The sequence below is a fragment of the Marmota monax genome, unplaced genomic scaffold (assembly GCF_021218885.2).
Source record: "Marmota monax isolate L192 unplaced genomic scaffold, Marmota_monax_Labrador192_F-V1.1 WCK01_AAM20220418_F8-fsc00256, whole genome shotgun sequence".
Lineage (NCBI taxonomy): Eukaryota > Metazoa > Chordata > Mammalia > Rodentia > Sciuridae > Marmota > Marmota monax.
This window is the reverse complement of record NW_026692286.1, coordinates 423526-444508: the sequence shown is the minus strand read 5'-3', so window position 1 is coordinate 444508 and position 20983 is coordinate 423526.

The following is a 20983-nucleotide window of genomic DNA, read 5'->3' as shown; positions in this document are numbered from 1 at the left end:
GCAATCCCCCACCCCCTTTTAAGGATTGTGTCCCGAAAGTTTTTTGGTTATTTCCAACACAGAATGTCTTTCTTTAAAGAAAAACACATATTAATTTCTATGATGGCTAGGCACCCTGGCCACCTCTTGTGCTCCAGATCCTGAGGCCCCACACCTCCCAACATCCTGCTGGAAGCCTCTGGACCTAGAGAACATCCACAGTGCTCTTGATGGCCTACCGCTTCAGGGCTACCCGCCACAAAGCCAGCAGCTCCACGTCATAATTCTATCAAATCATCGTCTCCCCACTTTGGAAAAAGTGTTGTAGTTTGGAGCCTGAAGTTCCCGCAGAGGCTCATATTATTGAGGAGTCGGTCCCCAGTGCAGCAAGGTCCAGACCTGGGGCTTTGGTGAGATGATTGGATCATGAGGGCTCTGGCGTTAGTTAATCTGCTGATGGAGTCGTAATCTGGTGACACTATTGGGAGCTGGTGGGGCCTAGTTTTGCAAGCCAGTCACTGAAGGTGTGTCCTGGAGAAGTTGATCTTGTCCTTGACTGCTTCCTCCTTCCTCTCTGCTTCTGGCTTGCCATGGGGTGAGCAGCTCTGTCCATTTATGCTCTCCCTGCCCTGATGCTGTCCCTCACCACAGGCCCATAGCAATGGAGCAGCCAATCATGGACTGAAACCTCTGAAACTGTGAGCCAAAATAAATCTTTCCTCCTCTAAGTTGTTTTTCTCAGGTATTTGGTCACAGTGACAAAAAGCTGACTAATGCACAAAGAGTTAAGACAAGAGAAATCTTATAGGTCATTCTGCATATTTCCTTCCACCTCCCATTATTTCCTGTTTTACAGGAAGGAAAAGATTCTGAAAAGAATTAAAACATAAAAAAAAAAAAATGGCAGAGAAAAACTCAGAAGATCCCTGATATACCCACCAACTTACTTAATTTTTTTTTTTTCCATCATCCTGTCTGGCCTCAAACTCCTAGGCTCTTAGGGGTCATCCTGTGACAGCCTCCTGAGAGCTGGGACCAGTCTTGTACTACTATATCCAGAAGGAAACTTCTATAACTGCTGTCGATGAGAGTGTCATTCAAGGCTCTGCCCTGGCTCAGGTTGCACTTGGAGTTCAGCATTAGAGGTGACAGTGATTCAATGTCTGCTGAGCTGACATGGAACCCAAAAAGTTAGCTGCTTAATGGCTTTCAAGGATAAAGGCCCCTAGATTTTTAATCATCTGTTTCTTTTGTAAATATAAAAGACTACCTCTTTTCAGTTAGACAGAGTGACTTGTACCTTTCAACAGGGAAGATGAAGTTCTTTGTCTAATATTGCAAACACATTCTCAGGTGAGAAATCTGTCACTTCCACCGGCCCTGGGATGGGTACATCGAGGTGCCCAAGTGCTGACATTCACAGCTTCACATCTCGGCCCAGGTCAAATTAGAAGTGATAGAGCTCATTCTCAGAACAAAATAAGTAGCCGCCAATAGAGGAAGGCGCTTCCAATAAATTCTCTGTTGATTCTGGGGCAATAGCTTCGTTGGCTCCTCCGTAAGAGCTTCCTCGGACACTCCACTCTGAGAAAGTGTCACTTGGGTTTCAGGACTTTTTGTGTCAGTGTTTGAACACCCCCAATGAGACTGCCAAGAAGACTCAGTCGCTTGGCTGGAAAAATCAGCATGATCTGGTGGCAAACGGCATCTTTGCTGATGAATCCTGCCTTTGACTCTGGGCAGGTTGGCCATCTGGTGACCGTGCAGCCTCCAGAGCACTGGGTGGTATGGAGAGGCCTGGCCCTTCACCTGCATCACCAACAGCCTTGGGGCAGAGACAAGGGTTCTGCTCAGTCTCTTCCATCTCACCCTGCCAGGAGTTTGGTTTTCATGGTAAAGGTAATAAGAAGAACCCCATATATAGGTGTTTTCCTTGCATGGGAACCTTCTTGGTGGCCGCAAAATCCTATCAAGGAACATTCCAGCCAAGGTTATTCCTGCACCAGTCGCATTGATTTGCAGCCTGGGAGCAGTTGGCATCAGTCTGAGAACAAGAGTTCTCTGCTTTTCTGCTCTCACACAAGCATCTGAACTCAAGGCCTCACTTAAACCAGAAATCTTCATTATTCTGAAAATGCCCCTTCATTTGAACGTATGGTTCTGTGACTTAAAGAGACAGAGTCCCAGTTACTAGCATCCATTAAGAAGTGAAAGAAAGGAAACAAAATTAACCCAGAAAAACTCTGAAGGTGGTCTTGCCTTCTGAAAACCGAGAGGTAGATCTCTGCTTCTCTGCTACAAGTTCTAGACAAAGCTAAACCACTCTGTAACCAGCCCCCAGGACAGTTTAATTACAATAATCAACATCCATATTTATACCATATTAATAAGGTAGGTATCTGTTCAATCTTCAGTGAGTAAACTATTCATGAAAGAAAAAAACTGGAGAAAATCATAAGTCCTTGGGGGTCAGTTCAGGTTCACCAGGAAGCAGACACCAAGACTGAGAAGAGCAAGACACGAAAACAAACAAAAAAGAGCTAGCCACAGTGGGTTAATTCCCATAGGGGTTAAAAGGAGAAGGAAGAAAAGCAGGTCAGACCACAGGAAGGGGACCAGGCAGGAAAAGCCTCTGAAGCACAGCTCTGAGGCAGGCCCCCGGGGGGCTCCAGGCAATCACTGACTGACTAGTGGAGATGCCCCATGATGCAGCCTGGCTCGACTCTAGCACTTGGTGGAGGGAGCCATCAGCAGGTGAGGAGACACAGGCCTGGGGTGCCCAGCACTATATGTTCACAGGTAAATAGACAATGGACAGATGGATAAAGGAAATGTGGCTTGTATGCACAATGGAGTTTTAATGCCATAAATAATGAAATTTTGTCATTTGCAGGAAAATAGGTGGAAATGGAGATCATCAGGTTAAGTGAAATAAGCCAAACTCAAGACAGACATGGGTTGGATGCTCTCTCTCATATGAGAAATCTAGAGAGTAAAAGAAGGGGGAAAGAAAAATAAAAACCCAGATCTTGTGAAAACAGAAGGGAGAACAGTAGAGGATGGGCTGGGGAGGGAGGAGGGAAGGAAATCCCGTCATGTGCACATATGAATGTATCCCACTGAAGCCACCATCACGGATGATCATAAGGTGCTACTAAATTTCATTTTAATGTCACAGTCTGTCCGCTTACTGTGGTCCCCACAGCAGATTCTCCACTGAGTTGCCAGGGGCCCTAACCAGTCACCCACCTGGCCTCCACACACTCCACACACTGGTCCACTTTAGGAACGCAATTCCCCAGGTTCCCGTGGGGTTCACCTCCTGAAGGGAAACTAGGAGAGAGAAGTCGGTGAGCAGACCGTAGTCCCTGTCACCGCCACGGCTGTTGAAGCCGCAGCCTTCATCTCCTTCCTCTACTGGTCACTCTGACCCTCCACATCCAATGGTGTCACTTCTGCAGATGCCAACAGGCAGTCTGGGACACAGCTCAAGTCTTCATTCCCAAGCTTCAGGACCTGGGATCACAGCAGACTGGGGTGCTGCCAACGTGCCTTCAGAGTGACACCAACCAGGAGAAGGAGACCAGAGGGCTGGGGGTAGGGGGTCCTGGCTGCCATACCCCTCCCTGCCTCCCTGGGACAGAGTGGCCTCAGCACCTCCCAGCCAGGGAGTGATGGTTCTTTGAGCCTGCTGGTCCCTAGAGTCTCAAGTACCTAGGTGGCCTTCATAGAACATAGTGCACTGGTACCCCTGCTGTGTCCTGTCACAAGAGTCCAGAGTGGGACTGACTTGCTTCCAGCCCTTTGTTCAGGACCTGTCCTTCCTCCCATCAATGGCATGGCCTCGCAGCAAGGTTCCTATAGAAGGTAGCACTGCTCCCTGAAGCTGGGACCTCACCTGCACAGCACACCTGCGACAGCTCTGCCTCGGCCACCTCTACTGTCCACGCTGCCCACGCCTTGTCCATGGTGACTGGGGGGTGGCCTTCACACCTTGTGCTCCCTCCCACCCACCCACACCCCGCTGCTTCACGCCTGTTGGTTTCCAGGTCAATGTGTATCTCTTCAACCTCTTTTCTTTTATCATATTTTTCTTTTCTTTTTTTGAGACGAGGTCTCCCTATATTGCCCAGGCTGACCTCAAATTCCTAGTTCAAATAACCTTTCACATTAGCCTCCCAAGTAGCTGGGACTACAGGTCCCACCACGGCGCCCAGCTATTTTCTCATCTTCCGGAGGCCCCTCTCCTTCCTTTCTCCTCCCCTCCTTGCTGATCACTGTCCACTTTTGACTTGCACCCATGTACTGCGTCAGCCAATCACGGCCATGCTTTTGCTTTCTCCCTCTCCTCCTGGTTGGGGTCCTGCGGAGAGCGAAGGGAGCCTTTGCATCCATGTGGATGAGGTGAGAGTGCCTCCTTGTCCTGCTCTGGCTAATCCCAGATGTACCGCTTCCACCTGCCAAGGACTGTTCTTGAACTTGGCCAGTTTAAAATGATGGAGCCAAAGCACCCAGCTCATACTAGGCAATTCTGAATGCACATCCTTGGGTGACTCCTGGAACCTGGTAGAGCACCCCGAGCTGTCTTTAAATGTCTAACTCTCTGCTGCGAGACGGCATGGGCCTGCTCTAGAAGTTTTAGGGCCTGCCCTTCTCCTACTGAGGCTTGCCCTAAGTCGTCTCCAACACTACAGGCTCTAGCAGTGTCCAGTAGCAAGACTGCCTGCATCAGAACCTGTGGTCACTGTAGAGCCCTTTCCCCCTCTGGGCCTCACTCAGAGAGCAACCTCCCATGTCACTGGAGAGTCACTGGAGACTGGCTGCAATCGGAGGCTTGGTGCAGAGGGTGCTGCCTCCATTACCAGAGGCCCTCTGCACTTCCTTTCTTGCAGTAGAGATATAGGATGCATGCTCTCTTACTCTGGGGAGGCTCCCCCCAAACACCCTTGGTCACTGAAAACTCATACATTCTACAGAAATTTACTGGTAGGTTCCAGGCCCTTCAGAGGGTTTGTCTCCTCCACTTTGATATCCATGTCCCTCACAAAAGCCTTCAGAGTAAGAGTCATGGCTTACTCATCCTGACAAACCAGCACAGTGTCACTGGTGTGATAGATCAATTCGAGGTCCTCTGATGTCCTCAGGGCCCAGATCCACATCTGAACCATCTCTAAGAGGGTGAAAAAGTTAACATGGCCCTCAGGCAAAATTCTAAATAGTACTCCTTTCACTTGAATGCAAACTGTTTCTGATCCCTTTTTTCTAATTGGAGTGGAAAATAATTCAATTGCCAAATCGCTGGCCTCATACCTTGTACCCTGAGGCCTTACTAATCTCTAGCAAAGAAAAAGTGGCTGGGATCCTGGTAACTGCAATCATGGTTGCTCCTTGTTTGAGCTTGAGGTATCCGTGATCATTTTCTGGGATCCAGATTGGTGAATTCAACAGAGATACAACAGGTACCGCCACTCTTCTGCACCCTTTAGATCTCTAATGGCAGTACCAACCTCTGCCAATCCCCACTCTCACCCCACTCTCAGGCTGCAATATGGGTCTTGATTGTCATTCTCTAGAGCTGGGCAGTTTGGCAGGGTGTCATCTCAGATCTTCTACTTGGTGTTTTTCACTATGATAGCTCTGACCCCACCCCTCCAAGGGCAAGGACCCAATGTGGAAATCAGTCCAAACACCAAGAGCATCAATCTCAAATATATATTCAAAGACTGGGAAAACGGCCATTCAAGGGTCCACAATGGGTCAGACTTCAGCCAGAATCTTATTTATCAGCCTCCGATATACTCTAACAGTGAGGAGGGGCATGATAATGGTCAGGTCTCCAGGTGTTAATGTCAACTCAGAATATGTCCCTGAAATATCTGAGTATTCTCTTTCCCTAGTATATAGTCATGCAACTAAATAGCTTTAGGTCCTTTAGAATATTACTGGGGAACCTTAAAGCATTACTTGAAGGTGGTTTGTGATTAAATAAGAATTCACATTGAGGCTTGACTCCTCAACGCAGCCATGGGAGGTGGGAACTGGTCCTGTGACTGGAACCCTCGTGAATGGGTTTCTGCTTTTCTTGAGACAGTGAGTTTCCATGGGAGTGGTTTAGTTACAGCAATGGCAGGCCATTAGAAACCAAGTCCACCCTCACAGTCTGCTTTCTCTGCAGGCCCCACTTCCCGTTCGCTTTCCACTGTGAGTCCAAGCAGCATCACACCCTCACCAGAAGCTGAGCAGATGTCAGTGCCATGCTCTTAGACCTACCAGCCTCCAAAACCATGAGTCTAAATATACCTCTTTACTTTATAATCTAAGCAGTCTCATACCTGAGACTGTTATGGCAACAGGAAACAGACCAAGACACTTGCTATGGTGTTCCAGGATCCCAGCTCCTGGGGACCTGTCCACCTCTTAGTCAATGCCTTCCTGATCTGATCATTGGCTCAGGTCTTAGCAAAGACTGTGAATTTTTCCTGGGGCAAAATTCTGTCCCCTGCTCCTTCATTCCTTCCTTGTTCTGATTAGATGTTAATTAACACCCTCCAGATTATGTAATACACTTAGAATGTTAAGAAACCTATGGAACATTCTAAAAGCTATTATTAAATGTCAAAGGTAACTAATTTAAAAGGCAATTTTACTTAATAGTAATACATTATTTAAAGCCATGAACTTCTACTCCTAGGTATAAACCCCAAAGAAATATTTTGGTACATTCACCCAAAGACGTGGAATTTTCACATTCACAGATATTAAAAAAAGCTCCAAATTGGGAATACCATTCAAGAGTAGATTGAGCCAGGCATGCGGGCACATGCCTATTGAAAGGCAAGTGACTCACCGGAGTCGGAGATTCAACCAAGAGATTTATTGGGGGGCTTCCCAAAGGGGAAGAAAAGGAGAGGCAGAGAGAGGAGAGGAGGAGGGCAGAGAGGAGAGAAAGAAGAGGAAGAGGGCAGAGAGCGTGAGCTTGCAAGCTTGGCCTTAAGAAGGGTTGCGTAGGCGATGTGGTAGGTACTGATTGGCAGGGTGACTCAGGAACAGTGATGGGCCATTGTGTCCCCAGGGGATTGGTCGAGAAAACTTTTGAATTTAGCGCCCTTCAGAGAGGAGGGAGAGGGGTAAGGGATTCTGTGATGTTCTCGAAAGATGGGAACTTAACCTCAGCGAGAAGTCTCCTACACACCCAACACCTATAATGCCAGTGATTTGGGAGGCTGAGATAGGAGGATTGCAAGTTCAAGAACAAGCCTCAACAATTTAGTGAGGCTCTAAGCAAGCTGTCTCAAGATAAAAAATAAAAAGGGCTGGGGATGTAACTCAATGGCAAAGTGCTCCTGGGTTCAATCCTTAGTGCCAATAAATACATAAATAAATAAGAGCAACCCTTGAGTCTATACTGTACAATTACATTTATGCAAATTACAAAAACAGGAAAACCCAATCTGTGTGGCTTGAAGTCTAGACAATGATCGCTCCTAGCAGGAGCAGGGGCGACAGGAAGGCCCTGGGCAGGCTTGTCTGTAGACACTGGAAAGGCCTGCCTCTTGGTCCGGGTACCAGTTCCGTGGTGTGTTTGGCCTGTTAGAATTCACCTCACTGTGCTCAGGATATGTACATTTCTGCACGTACACTATACATCATCAGGAAGCTCAGAGCAGATATTTGAAGCCAACAGAGGAGAATCTCTGAACACAATTCCCAAACTCTGAGGGGCATCACAATCACTCTTTTCCAAACCTACAGAATCTGGGGGAAGAGTGGTGATTGAAGCCTTTGAAGCCTGGTGTGACCCCTTAGGACGGCCTTTCAGCTCGCTTATGGCGGCTCTGTAAAGGAGGAGCTTCGCCGACCCCAGGGTCCTGAGCTGCTGGGCTCTCTGTGGTCCCTGTCACCCCTCCAACAGTAGCCAGTAAGACTTTGTACTTTCAGCCAGACATTGCACAGTACTTAACAAATGTTTAACTCATGAATCCTCAGGACAACCAAGAAGGAAAAGTTTGAAAGGAAAATCAAACAGCTCTCCTCCTGTGTCACGAGAAGTGGGTAGACACCTAGCCGGGCCGCACACCTGCAGGCTCCTGACACCCAAGCCTGTTCTTGGGTTTGAACCCCGTCTAAGTTGACCTGGACAGTGGGCTTCAAAAGCACACTAGAAAAGCTCTTGCTCCTTCTTCCAGGCCAGAGAGTCCATGAACCTTTCAAAGGAGGTTTGGTTTTGGTCTTTACAGATACTTTAGAGGCCTCTTCAGAGGTTTGAAGATCCTCTAAAAAAATCTTTATCCCCTGGCATGCCCCCATAAGAATTTTTTTGAAACCATGAACTCTTCTTCCCCTCCCTCCCCTCCTCTTCTTCCCCTCCCTCCCCCTCCTCTTCTTCCCCTCCCTCCCCCTCCTCTTCTTCCCCTCCCTCCCCTCCTCTTCTTCCCCTCCCTCCCCTTCCTCTTCTTCCCCTCCCTCCCCTCCTCTTCTTCCCCTCCCTCCCTCTGCCCAATCTAAAGTTCCTCCCTTCTTCCCTTGCCCCCTGCCCATTATGGATGAGCGTCCACTTATCAGAAAAAACATTTGGCCTTTGATTTTTGAGGGATTGGCTTACTTCACTTAGTATGATAGTCTCTAATTCCGCCAATTTATCTGTAAATGCCATGATTTCATTCTTCTTTAAGGCTAAGTAGTATTCCATTGTGTGTGTGTGTGTGTATGTATATGTATGTATGTATATATATCGTAGTTTTTTATCCATTCATCTCTTGAAGGGCATCTAGACAGTTTCCACATTTTAGCTATTGAGCTGCTATAAACATTGAGGCTGCATCTCTGTAGCATGCTGATAGATCTTTTATTTTTTATTTTAAGACAGAGTCTCTCTAAGTTGCTGAGGGCCTCACTAAGTTGTTGAAGCTGGTCTCAACCCTGGGATCCTCCTGTCTCAGCCTCCCACATTGCTGGGCTTGTGGGTGTGCACCACAAACATATGCTGGGTCAAGCTCTTAGCTTAGTAGTCAAAAACTTTACATTCTTCCCTTCTCTCCTTAAGCTCATGTTTCTGTTCTACCTCTCCCACACACTTTTAGCCCAAATATTATATTTTTATACTTAAAGGCCTCATTCATTTTGTTATACTTCTCAGCAATAAAAAAAAGTTTCTAAATTTATTTCCTGCTCTTGTAACATATTTTTTTTTTTAAATTTTAATTGAGACATAGTAATTGGACTTAAGCATGGGTTGGATATGATGTGCCAATACCTGTGTGCCATGTGAAACATCTGTCAGGAGAATGGCACACCCGCGCCTCAGACGTCATCATTTCTTTGTGCTGGGACTGTCCAAAGCTTTGTCTAGTGGCTGCCGTGAAAGTGCTGCTAGTCATCGTCCACCACAGTTCCTGGGCCGGTGCCATCAGCCCCTCCTCCGCCCTCCCCAGGCCCATCTCTACTGCTTTGAGGTGGACTTTTTAAGCTTCCACATTATCTCGTGTATTTTTGTTAGGCTGAGGTGTAATAACATAGCTCCAAGTCTGTAAGGCCCAACACGGTCAAAGGTTATTTGTGAACACAGTCCTGGGTAAGGTACCCGAGGAACGGAGTGCTCCCTGCACCCCGGAGTCCCAAGTCAGGCTCTTTCATACCACAGCTCCGCCCTCCCTGAAACGGCTAGTGGCTGGCCCCTTCGGGAGCCTGCCCTTCCTTATCCTACAACTTCATTCTGACTGCAGAGCTAGCTGGTAAAGGAGAGAACAGGAGGAAGGGGGCCTGGGAGAGTCCCGGGGCGCCTAGGGGGACCACGTGCCTCCATTCACACTGCGCAGCCAGAACAATTTCACGACCCTCCCCCGGCAGGGGAGGTGGGAGAGCAGGCTTACCGGAACCCAAAGGAGAGGACAGTGGGGAAAGTGGCCTCTAAAATGTCAAGACTTCTTTATTATTGTAATTATTATTAGTGTAAAATTTACCAAAATAAAACACACATATGAAACATTGACATGAATAACTATTAACCATAAAAAGAACATTTTTATTAGAAGTATAGTTCTTTCTTTTTTTTTTTTTTCATTTTTGTTTTTTAGTACTTATGATCTAACCCTGGGGTGTTTTACCACTGAGTTACATCCCTAGCTCTTTTTATTTTTATTTATTTATTTTTAAGGTTTTTATTTTGAGATGGGCTCTCACTAAGTTGCTGAGGCTGGCCTTGAACTTGCAATCCTCCTGTCCCAGCCTCCTGAGTTACTGGAACTATGGGCATGCACCACTGTGCTAGTGAAGTACAATTCTTAATAAGATGAATGTACCTATTTTCAATTAGTTCATATGTCTCAATTAACAGCATCTACTTTATTATTACTTTTCATATTTATATTTGTTATCACTGAGAAATTTTCATATAAGTAATAGAATAGGGCTGGGAGTTGTGGTGCACTCAGGTAATCCCAGCAGCTGGGAAGGCTGAAGCAGGAAGATCCCGAGTTCAAAGCCAGCCTCAGCAATGGTGAGGTGCTGAGCAACTCAGTGAGACCGTTTCTTTCTTTCTTTCTTTCTTTCTTTCTTTCTTTCTTTCTTTCTTTCTTTCTTTCTTTCTTTTTAATTAGTTGCTCAAAACATTACAATGATCTTGACATATCATACATTTGATTCAAATGAGGTATGAATTCTTATTTTTCCACGTGTACAGATTGCAAGATCACATTGGTTATACAGCCACGTTTATATATACTGTCATATTAGTAGTGAGACTGTTTCTAAATAAAATACAAAATAGGGCTGAGGATGTGGCTCAGTGGTCGAGTGCCCCTGAGTTCAATCCGGGGTACCCCACCCCCAAAAAGAATAGGAATGAAAGAAGCTTTTTGTAAATGCAATCTTAACTATTTGGGTGTAACTGATCTTATTTATTATTAAACTATTTATCATTTTGTAACAAATAATTTTGTAATATGTCACTCAATATCTGCTTTAACAATATATCATTTAACAACTCAAATTAAGGATTCCTTCAATTCTTTGGGAAGTTGTCTAATAGGAGCAATCTAACTTGCAAAAGGATTAGTACCTAACCATTCACTGCGACAAATTTGGGAAATTCACTAAAAATTTCTACTAAGATTTGTCAAAAGATTATATTGCTATATTTGTTCTCTTTCAAATAAAAGTGTCATGTTTACTCTAATATGTAAGAACTGGCATAATAAAAAACATTCCTCTTAATATGCTTTTGCCAATACACTATTTCCAAAAAATGCTTTTTTTTTTTTAAATGTTGGGGTCTTTTGGGGGAGGAATATACTGGGGACCAAACCCAGTAGCCCTTTGTTATTGAGCCACATCCCCAGTCCCTTTTATTTTTTGAGATAGGGTTTTGGTAAATTCTAGGGTCTTACTAAGTTGCTGAGGCTGGCCTCAAACTGGCAATCCTCCTGCTGGCCTCAAACTTGCAATCCCCCTGCCTCAGCCTGCCAAGTTGCTGGGATTACAGGTGTGAGTCACTGTACCCCGCTTAACACATTTGAAATAACATTTTGGTCAGAAGCTCAAAGCTGCAGATTTAGCTTGTTCAACAATTCAATATTTATGGGAAATATTTTCCATACAAAGAAATTGGAAAAGGCAGCCCTCATTGTCAAATGAGGGCTACTCAACTAAACACAGTCTGTGGGAAAAACCTAAGATTAATTAAGTCAAATAAATGTCAAAATGCAATTTGAGGAATAAAACGAAATCACCAAGAAATTATGAAACACGACCTGTGAGACAGATTACTAAAAGCAATAGACCAGGATGCAGAGCTAATGAAATAAATGCATCTACGAAAAATGTAGAAGACAATTTTAAAATGCAATTTCTCATTATTAAATTTGCAATAATACAATAAAATGAGGCTGAAATATTAAGCTCTTTATGAAGCAAGGAATGAAAGACATTCTGGCAGTCCTGTGGTAAGTGTGGGTGTGTATCGTGTTCTGAGACTGAACTTTGAGGAACATTCAATAAAACTCATACGTAAAATCATATATAAAAATCAGAAAATCACGCATGTTTTTAGAGCTTTTTTATTACTAACTTTTCCTATATGCATATTGAAAGAGAATGAGCGGCTAAAAAAAAAAATGTGTCTTAAGAAGAAATTGACTATTCCTGGGATAATACTCCATGATGTAGAGTGGTGCGAGCAGGTTTCCGTTACGCGGTTCCTTGTTGTCTACACCATTCCTTACTGTCTAGGCAACCTGAGCGGATTGCGCGCATCTTCTCCGAGATCCCCGGGGTGGGAGCGCCGCAGCGGGTCAGGAAGCGGACAGGCCCAGCGCCCGGGGCCAGCGCCGTCCCTTCGCCGTCGGCGCCCTGCAGGTGGGGCCCCGAGTGCACGGTCCGGCCTGGGCGCCAGCTGTCCCGGGAGCGGCAGCCCCAGGGCTCCGGATCTCCCCTCGGGAGCGCTGACGGCCGGCGCCGCACCCTCTTCGGCCGAGTGGGGCTCCCTCGGCCCAGGCGGCGACCCCTGCCTGGCCAACCCCTGCCTAGCCGACCCCTGCCCGCTCGCTGCGGCCGGCGGCACCTCCCGTCGCTGCCCCTTAGGCCCCGGCACCCGGCGTCGGAAATGGAAGGTGAAAAAAAGGACTAGTTTTCAGAGAGAACAACGTGAAGATCTGGAAACTGATTCTTAAAATCTGCTCACACCCCCTGGAAAGTCGCTTAGCCTGAGGACTGATCTTGAAGGAACATGTCTGTGTCTGGTGCCATCTGCGGAAATCCCATGCCCACGTTTTCCAGCTGCAAGCGAGGGTTCCTGGGCAGAGCAGCTCAGGGCAGGACAGCGGCCTGGGACAAGCGGTTCATCCGCACATGTGCGCAGCCTGAGATGGACCCCAGCACCACAGTTTTCCTGGCGTTGGCTTTCGACATTCCAAACTCCAATGGCTTTCTCCTTCTGACATTCTATTCTTTGAAAATTCTGTTGGTAAGTCTGTTTTTCTGAAGGTTACATAGAACCAATAAAGGTTAGAAAGAATCATTTTTAAACAAGGACTCTATGGCAAGGCAATATTTCTGAAGCTGGATCTGGCAGCATGGAGGAAGGTAGGCTTGGGCTGTGTGGGAAGGAATTCGAGGAGGTCAGTGAGGAAGCTTTTGTACTTTACTGGAGTTGGATACAAGGCCTCTATCCCGGGTAGTAGGAAGGAAAATTATTTTCTTTCTGTTTTTTTTTGTTTGTTTAGTTTAATTTATTTATTCATCTTATTTTTTGGTCCTGGGGGTTTAACCCAGCCGTACTTCATCACTGAGCTACATCCCCACCCCTTTTTATTCTTTATTTTGACACAGGGTCTTGCCAGTTTGTTTGGGGCCTCACTAAATTGCCGAGGCTGGTGTTCAAGTTGCCATCCTCCTGCTTTAGCCTCCTGAGTTGCTGGGATTACAGATGTGCACCCCACACCCCAGCTTTGCCTTCTTTCTTGCTAGTAGAACTCCAATTTTATTTTGGTCTCCTTACTTTAGAGAAGATTCCTTTATCCCTGGCTCAGGGGTACATTTGGATGATTCTTCATCAATCATAATAACCTCACATTCTTGCCAATGATTGTCTTTAGATGAGCATGTGGTCCAGCTGGGGGCATGGAGGTGTGAGGAGGAGTCTGCCAGGTGACATCTGGAAGGCCTTCTCCATCCCTTCAGACACGAGGAGACACTGTTTGCTTCATCCACACAGGTGGGCCAGGGTGATGCCTCAGCCCCCAGAGCCATCTGGTAACCCAAGGGCAGCTGGTCTGGAGGAGGTGAGGAGAAAGGCGGGGGTGAACAGAAAGGCTGAAGCGACCAGGGCCTTGATCATGGGGTCAGCCACCCATCCTCCCATAACTTAGAGCTTGTGTCACAGAAGAATAATGGCACAGAAAGAGAAGGGCGGGGGGAGTCAGAGAAACCATGGGTGCCACCAGTGGCTGGTGTGAAGAGCAGTGGTGTGTTGAGGGGAAATGGCCAGCACTTAATTAGAGACACAGGAGTGGGGCTAGGTGATATCAGGGTCCAAAATGTCCCTGTGGAAGTCCTTTGCAGATACTATAGGGTATCTGTAGGGGATCTTGGTAGAAAACTGGGAAGTCTTGATATCCAAATCCAACTCCTCTGAGGGGAGTCTAACACCAGAGGAAACGAAGACACGATCAATGTTTAAAGTGAAAGGAGAGATGCCAGGTGCGGTGCACACCTGGAATCCCAGAGACTTGGGAGGCTGAGGTGGGAAAATGGCAAGTTCAAGGCCAGCCACAAAACTTAGCTAGACCCTAAGCAACTTAGAGAGACTGTCTCAAAATAAACAAGAGAAAGGGATGGGGATGTGGCTCTGTGGTTAAGCACCCCTGGGTTCAATCCCCAGAACTAATGGGGAGAAAAAAAAAAAGAAAAAGAAGAAAGATGTGTCTCTGCCAACCTTTGCTTAAGATAAAGATCTATTTATGTTCCAGAACAGAAATCCTGGGCCTCCAAAAAGAGAAGGGAAGAACCCAAAAATCTCAGTATTGATCCTTCATCAATAAAATTTGATATAAATATTTCCAGACAATTTAAGGATTTTAGCATTTCTGGTTTTAAAAAGTACTCCTAGTCATCTCCTATCACTGCAGCAATCTGAAAGTGCATCTCATTCTCATAAAGGTCTGCATAATCTTGAACAAATCAGACTGTGTTCTTTTGCAGAAAAAAAAGAGAAAAGAAAATCCATTAGAGTAGATGACCTGTTGATTATACACAGCTGCAATTTTCCATTTTTCATAGCTCTAATGAAGTACCTAAGGCTGGACAAATTTACAAGGAAAAAAGTTTATTTTACTCACTATTCTGGAGATTCGGGGGCCCAAATCTTGTAATAGACTTCTTGCTGGCAAAGGACATGTAAAGTGTCCTTTAGTTTTTTGAACTGGGGACTGAATCCAGGGGTGCTTTACCATTGAAGCACTTTCTCAGCCCTTTATAGTTCTTATTTTCAAACAAGGTCTTACTAAGTTACCCAGGCTGGCCTTGAACCTGTGATCCTCTTGCCTTAGCCTCCCAAGGTGCTGAGGTCACAGTCTGCACCACTGCTCCAGCTTGTGCAGGTTTCTGTATTCCGCTTCCAGTCCTAACAGCAAGCTTGCCTGGGAGATATTGTCAGCCCAGGAAAAAAAAAAAGATTAGACAGATTGAGCAATCTGCCCAGGGCCACAGCTAGCTGTTATCCTAAGGCAGGTCTGCATGTTTTCAAGGCACCTGCCCTTTCTGTCACATATCCCTGACTGAAAGACAGAATAGGGGCTGGGGGCATAGCTCAGTAGTAGGGTGCCGCATGCCTTGCATGCATGAGGAGGGCCCGGGTATGATCACCAACACCACGAAAAGGAAAAAGAGAAAGGGAGCAAAGAGCAGGTAAAACGGTGGGCCTGGGAATGTGCAACCCTCATTAGTGGGAATCTGCACAAGTCAGGGATGGAGCAACCTAAAAGATGGGGTCCAACCTGATGCTACTGCCACCTCTGTTCTCAATGGCTACTTGGATACTCTTGAGACTTAAATGTAGAGGGCACAGTCCCACAGTAGCCTGATATCCACTACAGGAGCAATTTCACTTCTGCTAAAATGTCTTGTCCCAAAAATACACAGAAGAGACCACTGCAGATACAAGCGGCCCTGGGGCCTCCTAATCAGTTGGCGATCTCAGGGTCCTGGCTTGGCATCCATGCCATGGTCTTTTCTGCCTTCCATATGCTGACGAAGACAAATGTGTACCTACAGAGTTCATCCCAGCCTGACACCACTTAAGTGTCCTAGTGGTGTCCCCATAGACACTTCTAAACTTGAGTGCACCTTCCCACCCTCACCCGTGACCTATATTCATCCAACATTTCCTCTCTTGGGAAATGCCAGGATGGTCAACGGGTTATTGAAGCCTGAAACTTGGACACGGTTTTTATAGTTTCCATTCATCCTTCTTCCACCTACAGATTTCACCTGGTAAACATTTTCTTTAATTTAATGCATTCCAAATTTTGGCATACAATTTAAATTTGATACTTGTTTTAATTGAAATAACTTACTTCTAGTCTAAATAAGCCACGGTTGGTCTTTTTGTTTGTTTTGTTTATACTGAGGACTGAACCCAGGGGCACTTTACCACTAAGCTACATCCCCAGTCCTGTTATCTATCTGTCTGTCTATCTATCTATCTATCTATCTATCTATCTATCTATCTATCTTGAGGCAGGGTCTCACTAAGTTGCTAAGGGTCTTACTTAGCTGCTGAGGCTGGCCTCAAATTTGCAATTCTCCTGCCTCAGTGTCATCCCATGTCACTGCGATAACATGGGTATGTCACTGTGCCCAGCGTACCAGGGAATTAACACCTGACAAGCCAGGAATAGTGAGACCTAATCTCCAGCAGCTCTGCATCCAGGGATTGAGATGCTGAGATGGGAGATCCAGAAGGCCCTGTTTCTTATCTCTCTTCCTTTGGCTTCATTGAAAACTGACTTCCTGAGTGTCCCTGTCCCTTCAGCTCTGAGAGGTCAGAGAGTTGGCCCAAGGTCACATGGCTGTAAGAGATCAATGGTATGAATCCAGCCCTCACTGGTGAAGTGCTCATTTCTGTAGTGGTGTGTTTCCAGGGGTCTCGCAGCCCACAGTGCAGTGCCGGCTTCCCAGGACTGCCTTGTCTCACTTGGACAGGACGGGGGCACACAGGAGCCAAGGGCTGAGCGAGGAACTAGAGAATGAGAGCCAGGAGGACCAGGGGAAGGTTGGCACCAGGGCAGCACTCAAGGCAGGTGGTGGGTGGGCGGGGCTGTCAGCTGGCAGTGCCCTAGAGAGACAGCGTGAAGTGGAACGGGAGCCACTGAAGACCTCCCTAAACCTCCTCATTGATTTATTTTCTTTACCCATTTCTCTTTCTGTCTCGTCTTTTTTTTTTTTTTTTTTCAGAACTAGGGATTGAACCCAGGGACATTCTGCCCTGAGCTACACACCTCAGCCCTTTTTATTTTGAGGCAGGGTCCTGTTAAGATGCGCAGGCTGACCTCCAACTTGGCATCCTCCTGCCTCAAATAGCTGGCATTATTGGTGTGAGCCACTGCACCTGACTTGTCACCCATTGCTTGAAACAAACAAACAAAACAAAAACACCTCATGTTCCAGTTGCTCCCCACACACACGCTGCCCCCACATCACCTCTGGGCACACTGCCACTGCAGCTCCAGCCACCCAAGAAGCTCCCCACACTTCGCACGGAAGAATTCCCTCTCCCCCCTCCGCCTGCCCCCTTCTCCTGGCTCACTCATCTTCTTGACTTCTGGGCCTGGACTCCACTTTTTCAAGCACCTTCCTGAGTGATCAGAGTTGGGTCCATGCTGCCTGCTTCGACAGAACCCCAGCTCGCCGCAGCTTACCCTGTGGCTCTTCAGAACCTTTCCACTAGGCTGAGAGGGCGGACCTTGCTCCAGGCCCAGGTGGCACCCTCACAGTCTATCCCACTAAATACAAAGTCAGGGAATGAATACAGGCTCCACTGCTAAGTAGCTATTTGAGCAGCTACTGAGCTCAGTTTGGGAACCTGTAAAATGGATTATAAAACTGGAATAAAAATGCAAACTGGGCACATGTACTAGTCTCCATTTCTTCCCCCAAGAAAAGACAAAAAAATTTTAATTAAATTTAGTTAAAATGCAACAATAATCAGGAGACTTAAATGATATAACATATTTAAAGTCCCTGGGCTGGGATTGTACCTCAGTGGTTGTGGCTCACATGTGTGAGGCACAGGGTTCGATTCTCAGCACCGCATATAAGTAAGTGAATGAAATAAAAATCCACCAACAACTAAAAAAATTTTTTTTTAAATAATAAAAAATAAAGTTCCTGGTACCTCTGGAGTAATTAAACAAAATTGTTAACCATGCAAAACACTGGGAAGGGAATCCAGGGCTGGAGACAGGGATAGAGGGTTCTAACTTTAGTTACCTTTCATAATTCTTGACATGTAACTATTCAAAAGAAATAAATTTAAAAAACAAACAGTACCTGGCACACACCAGGCAGTCAACAAAGGGAAGCTTCCTTCAGTGGTGACAATGTCAGGTGAGCACAACACCAGGCCTGTGCACAGGACTTCCATCCCGTGCAGGTCCTCCTGGGCAGGGAGTTTAGACGGAGTGAGAGCCCAGGCACGCAGCACCTCAGCTGACCTCTTCTGTGCTGTGTGTGTGTCTGTGTGCTGAGACTGGAGGCAAGTCGCTGGGGCGATGATCTCTGTCGTGTAATTGTAGATGCTCGTGTGACAGAATAGACTAGTTTGCCATGCGTCAGCAAGAATCAACATGTGTTTTTCCTCTTGGCATGTGTGAAATAGTCCTTCATTCAAAGACGAACACTGTACAAACAGCCCACCGGGGCACTGGCGTTGTCTTGGCATGGCAGGCTGGCTCTATATGGAGAGCCAGGACTTTGGAGAAAAATTCTAAAAATCCTGCTTTTAAATTCTTCTTCAGTTGTCACCGACCTAGTGACCTGAGATAAGTCACTCAGCCTCAGAGAGCCTTGCCTTTTCTCATGCCAAATGATTATAGGGATGACTTCAGATGATCTGGGGAGATTAAGTGAGACCACGTATGTAAGGCATCTAGCAAACAGACACTAAGACATAACTGTTAACGTGGGTCTTTGGTTCTTCAGAAGTAGCGTTCCTTGATTTTGCTCTTGAAATAAAAAAATAGAGCTGGTTGCAGTGGCACATGCCTGTAATCCCAGAGATTCAGGAAGCTGAGGCAGGAGGATTGCAAGTTTTGAGGCCAACCTCAGCAACTTAGCAAGACCCTGTCTCAAAATAAAAATTAAATAGGGCTGGGGATGTAGCCCAATGGTAAAGTGCTCCAGATTCAATCTCTAGTACCAAATTAAAAACAAAAATAGTACCAAACATTGTGATTAGCTGATAGATTTTTCCATCCATGAAATAACAAGCAGTATCAATCTTCCTTTGACAAAGAAAGTCCAAAATCAGTTTAAGGAACTTTAATTTTCCTTTTTTTTTTTTTTTGGTGTTGGGAATGGAACCCAGGGCCTCAGCCTGGGCAAGCCTCTACCACGGAGTAGCATCCCAGCCCTGGAACTCTGTTTTTGACAATGGCTCACCTGCCAGGCGACTCTGGCATTTCTGAGATGGCAAGGGCTGTTGCTTCTATTTGCGGTGAGACCAGCCACACACCCTCACAGGTCAGGCCCACTGAGGTGCCCACCTTGAAATTGCTGTTGGGAGGTCTCCGCTGTGGGAATCCTGTACATAAAATCAAGGTTAACCTGTGCACGCTGCTCCTAATACCGTGCTCCTAACTCCTTGCCCATCTTGCTGCTCCTTACCCTGCCTCCGCCAATCCAAATCTACCCACATGAAGGGAGCTGGAAAGTCCCCTTCCAAAGAGATACTGAGTATGAATGTTTTGTCATCACAGGGATTTCAGTCGCTCAGCGTCTGCTCTCTTGAAAGCTACCAGGACTTGAGCTGAAGAGAGCAGGCCTGGGAATGTTGGAAAGCCTGTGCTGTTCTGCAGGAGTGTGGAGAGTGGGAGCCCTAGTGCCATCTGGGGCACACGGAAAAGGTGAGAACAACCCAGAGGGGTGGCCAGCAAACAGAAGCACTTACCACGCAGCAGTCACGATGGCCAAATATTAAAAAACAGTTAGAAATTAATGAAAGCATTTATGCAGCTATCCTAAGATACATTAGTTAATCTCTTCAGAGTTCTTTGGTTTGGGTTTCTGGAACAAAAAAATCTGACTATTCACATAAATCATTACATTAAGAATATCTTTTTTAAAAATACCAAAGATGGCTGATTGAATAAATGTGTTTGTCTCTAAACCTCATTAAAATAAAGAGATTTTGAAAAATTAAAAGGGAGAGGAAACAATGATAGCAACAAAACTTTAGAACTTGAAAAATAGGCCATTGTACCTCTCTAAACAAGGTGAAGGAGTTACATGGAAACCAGCAGAGGGGAAAATCAGGAGCAACCCAGTGCCTGCTCCCCGGTGGCCTAGTAGCTGCCTTTTCAAGCAGAGGAGTGAGGTTTTCTTCTGCAGAAGGTCCAATAAAGGTCTCTAAGGCAGAACTAGGGGCATTAGGCACTACTAAGACTGAAAGCAGCTAGATCTGGAGAAAAGGCTTATATGATGAAGTGCTGTGTTCTCAGTTTACATCTGGCCCCCAGAACACTGGTAGCCAGGGCTAACTAACCCCTCTAAGAAGAAGAATAGGTTTTTCCTCCCTAGAGAACTTATTCAGACCAAGAAAATCAGCCTAAAGATAGTGGCACACTCCCTGCCCCAAGCCCATATTGATAGTCTGGGCAGATCACCCTAAAGATAAGACAACAGACCGCATCCAGGGAGAACTTCCCATCAGCTCTAAGAGACCAGTGGGGACCAGAACCATCAGACATCTGAAAGATGCCCGGCCAAGGAAGGCAGAGACAGACACACAAAGAGAAACAAAAGAAACCAGAAGACAACTGGAGAGAAAACAGAGACTCTGCAGGAAGATAGATGCATAAAAAAAAAAAATGCTAGTAATATCCTCAGAGAAATGGAAAGATATTTTAAGAACAGGATGCTATAAAAATCACTACAGAACAAAAGGGAACTCTTAGAAGTTTAAAATATAAAAACAGATTTTGAAAACTTAACAGACGTTTAGATGGAAAGTTGAGGAAGGCTTCAAGAAGATAAAGCTAAAAGATAACAAAAAAGACAACAGGAAAGAAAAGTCAAGCAGAGAACCAGTCCAGAAGGTCCAGTATGCCAACAAACAGGGGATCCAAAAGGACAAACAGGGGGTCCAGAGGGACGAACAGGAGCAGTGACTCTACAGATTTCCCAAATCAAAGGCCGTGCACACCAGACTGCTGGGTGCCAGGCTGCCTGCACCACATGGAAAGGCAGACCAAGGCAGTGAACCCCAGAGCTGAGGAGACAGGGGAACCCAGCA